The 14,947-nt window shown below is 24.4% G+C and overlaps 1 protein-coding gene across 5 annotated transcripts in view; it reads left to right on the forward strand.

The window, feature by feature from the left end:
• The window catches only part of LOC114125176 (5-hydroxytryptamine receptor 1-like), a 203,722-nt gene that overhangs the window by 38,548 nt on the left and 150,227 nt on the right, over positions 1-14,947 (forward strand). Inside the window, exon 2 of one of the 5 annotated variants that reach the window (XM_050207070.1) lies at positions 10,825-10,896. The exons of 3 other annotated variants lie outside the window; for them this stretch is intronic. The gene's annotated coding sequence lies outside the window, so the exon portion shown is untranslated. Of the gene's footprint in view, positions 1-8,691; positions 8,985-10,824; positions 10,897-14,947 lie in introns of those variants that run through there. One more of the 5 variants, XM_050207071.1, reaches the window with a different exon arrangement.

The following is a 14,947-nucleotide window of genomic DNA, read 5'->3' on the forward strand; positions in this document are numbered from 1 at the left end:
TAACATTTAAATATTTTTCATAGCTTAAAATGTTAAAACTAATTTCTAGTTTTGATAAAAATTAGAAATACAATCATACTACACTTCACTCTAGGATTTACTAGGTAAATTGGTTAATGTGCATTCTATGCAATTTAATGCTGCTCATTCCAAGTTCATAACATAATATTATATAATGATTAATAATTGTTTAGTGTTTTGTGTTGTGGTATAATATGCATTATATTACGACTTACCATACAATAATTGCTATAGTTATTGCACTTTTATATTATAAATTGTAACTTAATTATCTGCAATGTTTAGTTTATATATTATTATATATTTAAATATGCTTTAGTATAATATTATATATTATGATATTCAAAGAAAATTACATTTTTTCGAAAATATAATTTGGATGTATAATTTTTAGTTATACCATAGACATAATTAACACATATTATATTAAATGTAAACGTTTTAACAATATTTGTTTTCACTTCGTCAACAATACGCCCTCCACAACGTGATATAATATTATAATGGAAATATTAATTTAATTTGAATATTTTCTAAATAGCTTTGCGTGTACACTACACATTAAACACAAGAAGAGTATGTGGCGGCGACGTAATGGCAGATAAGTCACAGCTATAATTATGTTGGTTATGCAAACTTTAGGAATCGTGACTAAACCTATAGGTGACTTGGATAATGTGTTCTACTTACCCGTTAATTGTGTCAAAATTAGTTTGGCTCATACGTTATGCTAATCGTGAATAATAAAATCATAATTGGTTTCCAAAATGTAATTTTCAACACGCAATTATATTGTTAGGTAGATATAGTAAACTTGTCAGTTTGCCGATCAATAATAAATTCATCTGTTGTATTATATCTATAATATAAGTGGTTCTTAGATATCTGACGTGAAAAATAGGGATCACTCAATTCGTTATTAGTTTACACACAAAGTTACATATTAGTATATTACGGATATTATAACTTTATTTGTATTGTTCAAAGAAAGTCATTCTACAAGAGTGTAGGTTTTTTTATTTTTATATTATATTAAAATACTGGCTAAAGAGTTGAACATCTTGTATCATATACGTATTCATACTATAAACAAAGTCATTATTGTTTTATTTTATAATTACAAATTATTGTAAACATAAAATATAGGTAGATGGTTTCCTTAAAATTGGAATTATTTAAATGGCATTACACCAATGTATATAAAAAATTACATTTAATAATGTTAAGAAAATTTATCTCTTATTGGAATAGGTAATATTTCGATAAGTAAATGTAATAGTAACTTACAAAAAGAAATACAATTATAGTATAGGTATCCATACACAAAATATTTAAAATTATTGTTATTTAAAATAATTGTCTTCTCGTAATTTGTATTAATTAGTGTTAAAAAATAATCATATATATCAATATAAGCAGTATTTAGGCACTTAAAGTTAATAATATCATATTTTATAGTAGATATACTCAACTATTATACGAGTACAACATACATAATATTATAGTGTCCAAATGTATACTCGTAATTTTAATACATTTTTCAATAAATCTAAAAAATATGTACAGCAATTAATAAGTTGTTGTTCCTTATGATGTACTTACATTTTATTAGAACAGCGTTTCTTAAACTTTTTTGTCCGTGGAATCCTTTTTTACGTTCACTTTAATCGTAGAACCCTTACGTTTTTTTTTTAGATTTTTAGCTACTTATATTAAGCTTTCAATAATAAGTTATTACATCTAGATAATTAGACTCTGTACTTTTTTTCAATAGTTTAACGCGTAAAAAAATTTTTCCCGCTAGTCGCTACTAATCTTTAGTTAGATATTTTAAAGTTATTTTCTTGAACATCTTAAAAAAAAGCACTTAAGTTTTGTTGAACCCTGAAGTGATCTTCGTGGAACCCTAGGGTTCCGCGGAACACAGTTTAAGAAACGCTGTATTAGAATGAAGTGACTGGAATTTGTTATCCTTTGACATTGTAATAATATATTGATATGAAGTTGTGATAATATGTACTTATACTATTATAATTTATAGTTTATATTATAATGTTCGTCATGATGTGTTATGCGTATGGTAATTGTTTGTGAATAATTATAACTAATAACTGAAGTATACGTACTACGTACAATTATTGTAACTTATTAATTACAGGAGGAATCATGCTTCGTGTTTTCAGAAAAAAAATTACAAACTGTCTTTGCTTTATATAAACTTCAATTATTGCTGTGTACAAAATGTTTTACTAATTATTTTCTGTATAATTTTATCTTTTTATAGTTTGTAACATTTTTCGAGTTAAATTATATTATTCTTGATAAGAATATATTTAAAAACATACAACATATTTATTTATTTTATCGAACCAATACAGTTTATTATTTGTAATAATTTAAAGCATTGTTTCCCGAAGTTAGTGATATCACCCTCTCCTCTCGTGGGACCTACAGCTATGTAGGGGGGAATATAAGTTAAAAGCTTAGTTGAATATTCTCATTCGGATACTTTTTTTTATTTGTACGTTTGTATACAATATTATAATAAAACGTATATTGTATAAACAATACATTTTTCTTTAAGGTGATGGAGGGTGTCTGTTAGATTTTTTAAGTGGTTGGTAAACTGGTAAAGTTTAAAAGTCTTGGAATCATTGATTTAAAGCTTAGAATATTTTTTTTGTATAGTGTTACATGGACTTAAATAATATGCTCGAAGATTATTATCTAGATATAGATTATACCAAGTACTACAATATTTTGTTATGAAACTAAAACTATTGAAATGACACACATAACATAATATTATAGTAAAACGATGTGTTGGGTATAGTGTCGCTATTATTATGTTTCTAGATAGAAATTGACAGGCGTGAAGTGAAAAATCTGTTGTCCTTCCTCTATTATTGTGGTAAAATTTTTGTTAATTTTTACAAAGCAGATAATATTATAGAAATTCAGTAATTGCTGAAAACTAAAAATCAATTAATATATTATATATTAGTGTATATTTTTTTTTAATCATAGTAGTTAATATTAAAAAATATTAATAAAAATTACACAATTGCATTATTTTAATATAAAATGTTTTTTTTTAATAACTTATGTAAGTTGTTATTGAGTATAGGTTTTTAACGTACATTTATAAAGTTATACGAGTATATACATTGTTTTATTACATTATGTACAAAGTTTTAATATCTTAGTATAAAACCACTAACTGATTAGGAAATATTAACTGTTTCATTTAACTTTTGATTGTTGAAAATATTTAATTTTCATTTATTCTCATGTTGTATCTCTATTTTATAGTGTCATAACTCATCAATTAAACTTTTTAGATAGATAATTACCTACTTAAGTCATTAAGTTTATAGATAAATGACCATAATAATTGAAAACTGTTTTAAGTATGGTACAACCTATTGAATACTAAGAAAATAAATTATTCAATAAATTGATATAACTTATGAGTTTAATTTAATATTATTACTTAGATTATTTCAAACCTCCTGCGTTTAAGTGAATATTAAAAACACTCAATAATATTAACATTACATTACTCTATAATAAAGTAGCATTAATTACTAACTTGCTTAAAAAAGAAACTTTTAATGTACTTTATAAATACGATCTAATACTTAAAACATCTTATAAATGATTGGAAAGGTTCTGTTTATGTAATGCAATACAGCAGTTAATGTTTTACCGGCTTCCAATTTTAAATATTCTTTTTTTGAGATGTTGACGAAAATAATTTATAGTTAATTGCCAACAATTCTCAGTAAAATAAGTATTAATACCTGTATTATTTTCAGAAATAAAGTTTTCAACTTATCATACTCATTTAAAGAATGTGTAAGTATCGTATTTTATTTTTTGTTTTTAAAGTAAATTGAAACATTTTTTTTATTTCTTCATCGATAATTACATCTATCATAGAATTTGAAACCTTCCATAAAAATAGAAACTTTCACATATCTCAATTATAATCCTTTTTTATGTTTAATGATATTTTTAGTAATTTAATATTTTCTCGATAGTTTAAAATTATCATCTTTTAGTATAATAATTATTGTTGATGTTTATATTTTATTCAACAGATATTAATAATAAAAAACCTACCTATAAATGATAAACATTTTTTTGAAATAAAATACTTGTTTCCATGTCATTGAGTAAGTTATAATAGTTAATCGATATGGAAGAGAAAAATATTTTAGGGAAATGCATTAAATTTGGTTTTTTTAAATCATCTGGTTACCCACATTGGGCAAATTAAATGCACGTTAACGATAAATTAATGGAAAACATTTTTGGTGATGAAAGGGTTCGGAATTTTATGTCATTCCACTTTGGGACCTTTTAAAATGATTGTATTTTCAATATACTAATATATAATTATGTAAATCATTTAGACAAAAGACATTTATTAAAATATTACTAACGGAAGTAATAAATTGTAGAATTTCATCACAGAGAAAGTGTTTCAATATAATTATAATAAGTAGTACCTTTACATGTCTAGAGTAAAGTTTATCTTACATTTTAAAAGTGTTTTCACAAAATAAAATAAAACAGTTATAACTTTTCTATTTTAAATAGTTTTAATCGACAAACTTACCAATTACCATTATTAAAATATCAATAGAGTAAGAAAATATAAGTTTGGTTGTTTTCCGTATGGCTATTAACTATTGATTGATATATAATAAAACTGTATAAAACAAAATTAGTTTCTTTAATAAAATACTCTGTTGTACTAAAACAGAATGGTTCTTACATACACTTAATTACAATAATATAGTATTTATGGTATTTTATTATTTGCCATGTTCAAATAATCTAAATATATTTATCTTTTGAATGATTGGATCACTGTTTAAATTTAAAATAATTTAATGTAATAATCAGTCTGTATATAAATTATATTTACATGAAGTAAAACCATAGTTATATTATATTATTATCATGTTTTTGCTATTATTTGTATTTATATATTTATTTAGAAGTTTTTTACTAAACGTGTTATAAATTAGATATACCTAATTATTTATTAATATAATATTTTAACTAATACAAATCTAAAAAACAATTAAAAATATATTGTTGATAATTGATGTATCTAATCCAACTCAATATAATATTTTTTTATTGGAGTTTTCAACTTTTTATTACTAAGTTTTACTAATATATTGCTGTTTGAAAGGACAGCACTAATGTAATCATCTATAAATATATACAAGACAAATAATACATTTTATAAAAATTTCTGGCATAGATATTATTATATTATTATAAATTTCAGTGTGAGTGAGCAATGCGTTTTGGTACATAGAATTTAGAGTTTCTCACATATATATATATATATATATATATTTTTTTATATATATATAATATATATACTATATATTATAACGTAAAATATCATAATCTCTTTCAAAAACCATCCTTTTATGTTATAGTGTCTTGAACACATAATAATACTGCACACTATTTTCATCCGATTTATCCCCATGATCCTCCTATAGTAAATGTGTTAGGCAGTACTAACAAAAGCGTCTAGTATTTTATTTTTTAGTTATCCAATTGGGATACGGTATCAGCTTCCAAAGTTTTTTCTCAATATATATTTGTTTTTATATTTTTATTATACTCTAAGTATAAAATATTTCAATAATTGATCTTAATGTTTAAACAAATTTTTGACACATGATTTTAATTTAATACCTTAACTATATTTTAAATAGACCCTTACTCATTGATCAGTTATAATCACAAAATTAAAATATGTAGGCTGATATTATTTTACACAGTTAATTTTTAGTTTTACAATTTGGTACAGAAATATTTTTTTTTTATTATTATAAACATATTTTCTTAAGTATATAAATATTAAAAACGCATTACAATCTAATTCAACTAAATTTATTTTTAAAAAGTGATTATAACTCTTTATTCAAATTTATAACAGACAATTTTTTATGAAAATTATAATGTTTTTCGGGTTCATTTAATAAAAAAACTATAAAATAGTTTATACATTTAATAAGGTTTCTTGGAGTTTAGAGGTTATAATAAAAACATCCAGTGAATACAATTATTTTAACCACTTGAACATTTTTTAACAATCTTCAAATAATAATCGCTAAACAATTATGTATATAATAAATTACTTTATACTTACAATTGAAGAGTATGGATCCATTTCAGAAAATTGAAATATATAAAACAGCAATAATAATAATAATAATAGTAATTTAAAATCAAAAATGTATAAAATTTTATTATAAACAGAATCGTAAATATATAATATTCTACTATAAAATATGATGTTATAAAATAAATGTTTATACATTTAATAATAATATGAAATAATAAATATTTTTAAATTAAAAACTCACTGTGTACTTAATTTAAACTTAACTGAATTTGTATTTTCCTAGAAATGAAGATCTTAAACAAGTTTGAGTACAATTTTTTAGAGAGTATAATACTAATTAAAGATGTTTTTCTTATAGTAAAATGTTGATTGTTAAGTCATAACGTCATGATTCTTTATAATAAATGTTTACTTAAAAAGTAACCTAAATAATTAAATTAATATGGTTCAGTCTTTATGAATTATTGTTTAATAGTGCATATGTATCAAATACATGATATATATTTATATATGTATATAAATAAATGTTTTGTTTACTTTTCTCAGTAAATATAAATATAATTAGCAAACATTACATTTAGAATAGTATCTCTTGAAACATAAAAATAAATACATTTTATACCTATATATTTTTGAATATATTATAATATATACAATATATATTTTTAAATTTTTAACTTACGATTGTATTTTTACGGCTCATTATGCTTGTAGAAAATATTTGATCATCGAAAATGCATTTTTATCAGAAAGCTAAGTACCTAATAACTAAGAATTAGTGAATTTTAAAAATTTAATTCTAAAAAAAATACATTTTCAATGTACCTTACACATTTAATTAAAACTGAATCAATGGATATATTATTTTTTAAATGAAGCTTTGGATTAGTGGTTTTAAAATGGATTGATTAAGAAAATTTGTTTAGATGATTTATTCGTAACACTGCATGTGTAGAATTTACAGTTAAAATTTGTCAAAAAATCGCTATATTAGATTTTAAATAAATCTATAGTATTTTTTTATGATTATTTAAACTTTTGAACTTTAAATTGCTTGATCTTGAGATTGCATAAAATTATGATTTTCTTATTTTTTTGTAGTATTTAAAAAAACGAATAAACATAGATACTTTATTTTCATCAAATGTTTATACTAAAATGTTCTATAAATTATATAACTTAAAAATATATATTGAATTTTCTTTGAAATATTTTTAGACATTTTTTTTTAAAATTTGTTTTATTATACAATGAGTATATATATTATTTGTATAATAAGCATAAGTGTTGCAATGACAAAAATTGAATAAAATTAAATGAAATAAAATAAAGAAGAACTGTTTACTTGTGAAAAGAATCCATCCAGCGATGGAACTTCTTGATTTTTAGACATTTACTGTTTTTTTTATACTACGAGTATATTGTCTATCATATTGATTAAAATGTTTACTCGGTCAAAAGTAAAGTTTTTAAAAATATGGTTTCTCATATTATGTTGCTTGTATCGCATTTAATAACATTTATGATATATTGGCCCGATTTTTTTTTTTGTAAAAGTAGGTATAAAGTAGTATAAATTTTATTGAAATTAAAATTTTCATAAATTTCTTGAAAATAACGAATTTTTTAAAGGTTATTTTATACCTATTTTAGTTATTATTTTAAGGATTATGTTAAGTTTAAAAGATTAATTTTAAGCTATTTCCTATTTATGGCATAGCCATTCTCATTATGCAGTAATTTATCATTGAATTCAAATTTATCACATGAATTACACTGACTTATATTAAATGACGAGATAAACTTGACACCTATTTTGCAGTAGAGAGGTTATCTAATTACCCTCTTTTTAGCAGTATTTTTTTTTTTTTTTAATTAAGTGAAACATAATATTTTCAACTTGTTAAATTTTATATTTTAAATTTTTTTTTTTTTTTAGGTATTTAGACATGAGTATGAATGATATTTTCTTATTTTTTTAATCTAACATCTAAATTGGTCTGTTCGGAATTGGAAACCTTAAACAAATGTATAAATACAGTACGCATGTATATAGCCGCGCATAGATGAAACACAGTACATATTATATTAGTGTACCCAAGTAAAAGTTATTAAGCTATTACTAACATTTAAAGTTTGGGGTCAGTCGATGTCATCAACAGTAAGACAAATTCCAAAATAAACATCGATAGAATTTACCGATCTCGGCATCCCGTACGTGCTATATGATAATAATTATGTGTCTATTTTCATTTCGCGAGTACATCGCAGATACAAAAAATTTCTAGAAAAAATGAATCCAACGCTTTTATTAATATATATGTATAAATATTTTTTTTAACTAGGTAACATTTCAACTCTACAGTTACCCTACGATATAATAATATAATATTACAGTGACGAGTTTTTCTGTCACAACAATACTCATGCGCGTTCATTAAGGCGGTCCAATTTTGTGCGTTCAAAGTCTACCGTGACCACCGTTCGTTATATTATTGTGGTTTCTGTTTTCTTTAGGTAGGTACGTAAACATGTGCACACGTACACGCTGTATGTTTACCTACATATTTTTTTTCTTCTTCTTCTTCTTCATGCCCGTCGCCGACATTTGTGTGCATTGTACGCGTTGAATTTTAATGTGTTTAATTTATTTCCTTTCACTTCTTATTTCCTTAATAATGGTTTATTGTTTTTTAATTGTGCATCAACTTTTCAACTTTGTGGAACCTGTCAACGCGACCGACCCATACTGACAGCTATGGAATGGAAACGCACACACAAGTGGTCATTTTTGTTTTAGGTATGACACGGCCAAGGTTTTTGTTTTTTTTTACACTGTCTTAAAATGCGATATACCATAATATCGTATACCACCAAGTCATTTCGTTCAAAATCCGTCAATCACGGTGAATGATTGCCATCTTCCATAATTTTGTTTTGACATCGTCAAATTTTAAACTGACAATTTCCAATAAAACCATAAATCTTCGAGGCTTTACAAGCCATATTATATAGAATATACACACCCGTTAACTAAATGAAAAACAATTATATTTTAATCACCAGACCGTAAAATTCTAAAAACGACTTATTCCTTGTTATTTTTAGTTTTAACAATTAAATTCATCAAGAATAATATTAATACAAATACTCGTTACGTATAAAATATATGCTTATAATATGTCGAGGCTTGTACATCAATTGATTACTTTTTCTTCGTATTTAATAAGATAATTTTTATCAACGAGCGATCCACAACAATATAAATAAAGTAGTGGAATATATTTTTGGATATTTCTATGATCAATCAACAATCAAAAATGATCGATATAAATTTAAGTACACTGTACTTTCATATCTTATTGACATTTTTTTATACTTATTAAATAACCTAACTAATATAATATATTAAAATCGTAACTGCGGTAACGTCATCAATTAATATATTAGGTACTCATTTTGTCATTTTTTTTAAAAAAATATTTAAATTAGTATTTTACAAAATTACGGAGTCATATTATAGCGGTATATTAAAGTTAATTATTTTTTTTTATGTTCATATTTTAATATTGATTTTGTAACGTAATATCGCTTTCTAAAAATTAATGATCCAAAAACAGTAATTTGATTAATAATACCAAATGATGTTCGTGTAGGTGATTACACGATACGTTCTAAATAATAATTAATGATTTTTACTATATAACTAGATGACCTATAATAATATTTTAAGAATTTATATTACAGTCTTATTTTAGTATGAATTTTTTATTAATAATATTTATTATTCAATAATTGAACTTTTTTTAATAATTTACAAAATGTAATAGGCATTATTAAATATATATATGTATTTATCATAATAAGTGGATTTAAATATTTCACATGTTATTATTATTTATTCATATGGAAGTAAAAAGAACCCTAATAATAATATTTAACTTATGAAATTATATATTATTTGCAGTATTTCATTATAGTTAAAAAAAATCAAATTCTTTTTTGAATATTTGTCTTAATTTATTTTAATTTAGAAATAAATTATTGACTAGTAATTAAGTAGTACGCTAATGTGAATGCATAATATCTTACACAGTAATTTGATTTTTATATTGTGCAAAACTAGGTCAAAATGTTAATTTATTTAATGTTTAACAGTTGCAATAATAAAAATGCATGTTTTTAGTTTTTTTTTTCTGTTTGAACTATTTGAACTAGGTACTAGTAGGTGGTTATTAAAAGTATTCCGTTTGAATTTTGATGGTATTGCCGATAGTGTGCAGCGTCAGCGTGCAGCGTATTGTACTTATATGTGTACAGTATTGTGCATATATGTACCTAGTTAAAAATCGTTATGTACCATATTTTGCCGATGATGAAAAAAAAAATATATATATTAAAATTAATACTAAATGAAAACGGCCGGTTATACTTTACCTGCCGATCCCATAACGTACCTATTTATATGAAAGTACAAATTATACATCAAGCCGTTGCCAAAACAAAAACCGTTCTGTCGGCCAAGGTCACGTTAATGAACACCCGTCCGACTGTCACACCTTCATTCTATGTATTTATGTGTACATTACACATATTATTATTATATTATATATTATATCTATACATTTTTTTTTGTTTAGGCCTACACATTATGCACGTGTGTGAGTACGTACACATTTACCTTCCGACGTTACACACACAATTTTGACCCCGTAAGTCTATAATAATATAGTACCCATCTACGCTTATAGTAATCGGTTGTATGTATTATTATGTGACAGGATTAATTACCACAGGTCATCGGTCGAAACAACGGTGTTTTAATTAAAAATCACGTCACGTTACGCATCATAATCGATTGTCGCCGTCCCTGCCGTTAAAAAATTACTTTATTTTATCTTCGGCTCTTTTTGCCGTCATTTCAATATCCGCAATCCCTGATCTGTTTTTCAAACCCATTTCTATTATCCCAGTTAAATTAATGCGATGTCCAGACGGGGTGAAACAAAAGAACAGTTAATCTCCCCCGATGGCTGAAATCATAATGGTCATACGATACGCTCTTTACACATAGTGTAAAAATACATTGAAAATTAGAAATCCATTAAGTTTATATTACAAACGAATGCATTTTTGAAGAGGACCGATTCGATTTATTACGCTTTGAATGTTTAAATAAACAGATACAATCTTAATATTCAAGTTATCGTTTTAACGTAGTCGTATATGCCATTTATAATTGATACCTGATTAATGTGATCCACTATTCATGAAAATAAAATAACATGTAAAATATACACCAATATTATGAAATATTATGAATAATATACGATGTTTTTTTTTTAACAAACATTTCAACAATAATGGAAATTAAATCTTATTTTAATCATAATAACGATAATATATTTTCTTATTCAAAATTAATGTTTGCCAGTAACAGGATTTGAGATTTAATAGGTAGAAAATAAAAATGTCTTAATTAATACGTTTTGTTGAATATTTGCGATGTGTGTAGATAACGGTTGGAACACAAAATTCACTTTAACCGTTTGGCAATTACAAAAATATAAATTTTAAGGCAATAGTGTATTGAGCTATTAATAAACCAGAAAAATTTAGTTGTTCAAGTTAATGACGATGAATATCCAACCCATTAAAATCAAATCCAAAAATGCTCTTCTGCGGGCAATGTACGCATTACGCAGATCTCGCCAAATAACGGGTTTCTTATTTTTATTTACCCTTAAAACCATTCTGTGGCTTTAATATCTTTTATCTAAGTTATTTTATTTAGAAAGAAGTAAATAGGGTGGATTTACCCTCAAGCCTTTTAATGAAATCGAGTGAATAATATTTAAACATTAATATATCAAATGAATAAAAAGCTATTTAATGATATAACACTAATACAATAAATTATTATTTCAGTAATTGAAAAAAAAAATATGAAACACAAAACAATTGCCATTCACATTTAATAAATTCCATTCCGTAAAGTATTTAATGGATATTTCGTAAAATAAAGTTTTCATTAAATTATACAATTATTATGATATTGAAATACTATTGGTACAATACATCTTTGTATGGATACAGTTTTATTAAAAGTATTTTTTTATATTAATATAAATAATCTGACATAATTTATTTTTTTTTTATGTAACATTTAAATTTATATTTTTATATTAAGCTATTTTACCATAAACATAATAATATATAAAGTATGAAAAATGTAAAAAATGCTAAAAAATAAATAAATTATAAATTAATAGTGTGATCAAATTGTCATATAAGTGGTCGAATACATTTAAAAAAAAAACCCCGATTTTGATAAACACGTATGAATGTTTCAGCTCTGTACATTTTTCAAATATCACCAATTCTTATAAATATTTTTTTTAAAATGCGAATTCGTGTCAAAGTCATTAAGTTCATGCAGGTTAGGAGCCCAAATAAGTGAGTCAAAAGTTTATTATTGACAACGTGCCGTTATATTATATCATATGCACATTAATTTTATATGATGAGAGTTTTCATACAACAGACGATCCTATTACAAACACTAGCTGGGACAGACGAAACGTACTGAACTTTAAACGAATAAGATCGCGTGAAACTATACATTTATTTGAGTGTCATTCAGTTCAAAAACCCATTGATAACACACACTTAAACATAAAACATTAAATGTTAGACCACCAATATTCGAGGTCCGACTTAGACATTCTTACCGTATAAATACAAAGGTGAAAATAGCTAATACCTACTAACCGTGAACCCTAGTGATTGAGTCGTTTTTAGGTAGGTACCATAATTATATTATTTTACGTAAAGTATAAGTAAACGTTAAATGAGTTGTATCTGTCCAAGCACATTACGGTTTTGTCATATTGCAATGCATATGTAGAACGTACCTATTGTAATAATATTTGTACAGTTTGAATTCGTACTTGTGTACCTAATAATACACCTACCTTATAAAGTAATATATATATATGTTATTTTTAACCTAATAAAATTAAGATTTTCGTATAATAACACGTAAACATTTGTTTAATAATTTAAATATCTTTCTCATTTCTTAACATTTTTTTTTTTTTTTTTTTTTTTGGATTGTTTTATTTTCTAATGTTTATAAACAATATTATTATTAAGTATTTTATATTAATATAATATGATTCCACTGTATGTATATTTCGTTGCTATGTTACCAATACGATTGTTGATTTTCTTTCAACGTGAATAAATATTTTGGCTGAGATTCCTGGAGTTATGTTATATTTCAGCAAGGTAGTTTTATTAATATTATTAAATTGCATATTATATTTACAACTATTCTATCACGAGTCTTCTTTAAATTTCAATTTTACTGCGACCAATAATACAACTGCCATCTATTCCGTAGCTTGCGTGTTGTTTCGTGAATGTTGATTTATATTAAAACCGACAAGAAAATATAACACATTAAATATTGGTTTTATAATATATGTATAATGTATATTATCGTTTATTTAGTTTTAAATATTCATACATAATTTACATACATACATATATAAAAACGGGAGCTAGTGGTGTTTGCATTTACGTATTTTTTCACGAATGAAACAAAAAATTAAATGTTTAAGGTTAATTTGATTTTTATAATTTTAGGTCTTTGGTCTGACTACGTTTTAATTTTATTGTAAAATATGTTGTAAATGTTTTTGAATATCGTAAAATGTATAATTTTACTATTTTTTTTTTTAAAGTCTGTTTCAGTTTAAATAATAAATGAGCCTTTGTTGCTGTTTTGATAATTAATGCATATTTTTTATGACTGTCAGTAGTCACACAGTTTAGTGTCGAGTACCTACCTACATTATTTTTATTTTTATTGAACCTAACAGTTTTAAAATAGAAAGTTTAATGTCTTATTTTTAGTGTAAAATAATACAAATAATAAGGGGTGTACATTTTAAATGACGACATAAAGTCAATTTAGTAGTACGTTGCATTATTGTAATTTGAATTGTTAATTTTTAGAAAATGTGAATGGAGCTGAAAGGGGATAATATTTTATTATAAACTTCTCTTTAATGTTTTGATATATTTTCGTATTTTTGGTGCACTGACTACAGTATAACTGTTATACTAAGTACTCACGCTTTAAAATACATTAATTTTATAAATTATCCCGTTAATGTGTATGTAAGTACACCATTTTTTTTTACTTTTCATTTGTTTCATGGTCTTCCAAGTAAACGTTTCTTTAATTTGTTCTAAGTTCATGATGGATTATCTTTACTTAAAGGTAACACTTCAGTTGGTATAGATGGATTGTATTGTGATTTCTTTACAATATTTGATCTTTGCTTTGTTTTCCAATATAGATATTATTTGGCAAGAGTCTTGACTCTGGTGTTTACCCAGATTTGTTTAAACTTATTTTTGTAACGCCAATATTAATTAAGTCGAGTGACATCTCTGATGTAGGTAACTATCGGCCTATAAAGCTATAACCATCCTTAGCTATATCCTTAATCTCCTTGAGTCTCTCGTTCTACGATATATACAGCCAACAGTTAATGCAACTTTAGAGGAAGAATAACAAGGGTTTCGCTCCAGTCATTCAACTACAACATGCAACCTTGTTTTTGTAAACTGTGTGTTTGAGGTGTACTCTAAAGGAAACCAAGCAGGTAGATGTTATCTACACTGGTTTCAGAAAAGCTTATGATAGGACGAACCATAAGACTATGATGAAAATTCTCGTGTCAAGTGGAT

The sequence above is a fragment of the Aphis gossypii genome, chromosome 1, assembly GCF_020184175.1.
Source record: "Aphis gossypii isolate Hap1 chromosome 1, ASM2018417v2, whole genome shotgun sequence".
NCBI classification, from domain to species: domain Eukaryota; kingdom Metazoa; phylum Arthropoda; class Insecta; order Hemiptera; family Aphididae; genus Aphis; species Aphis gossypii.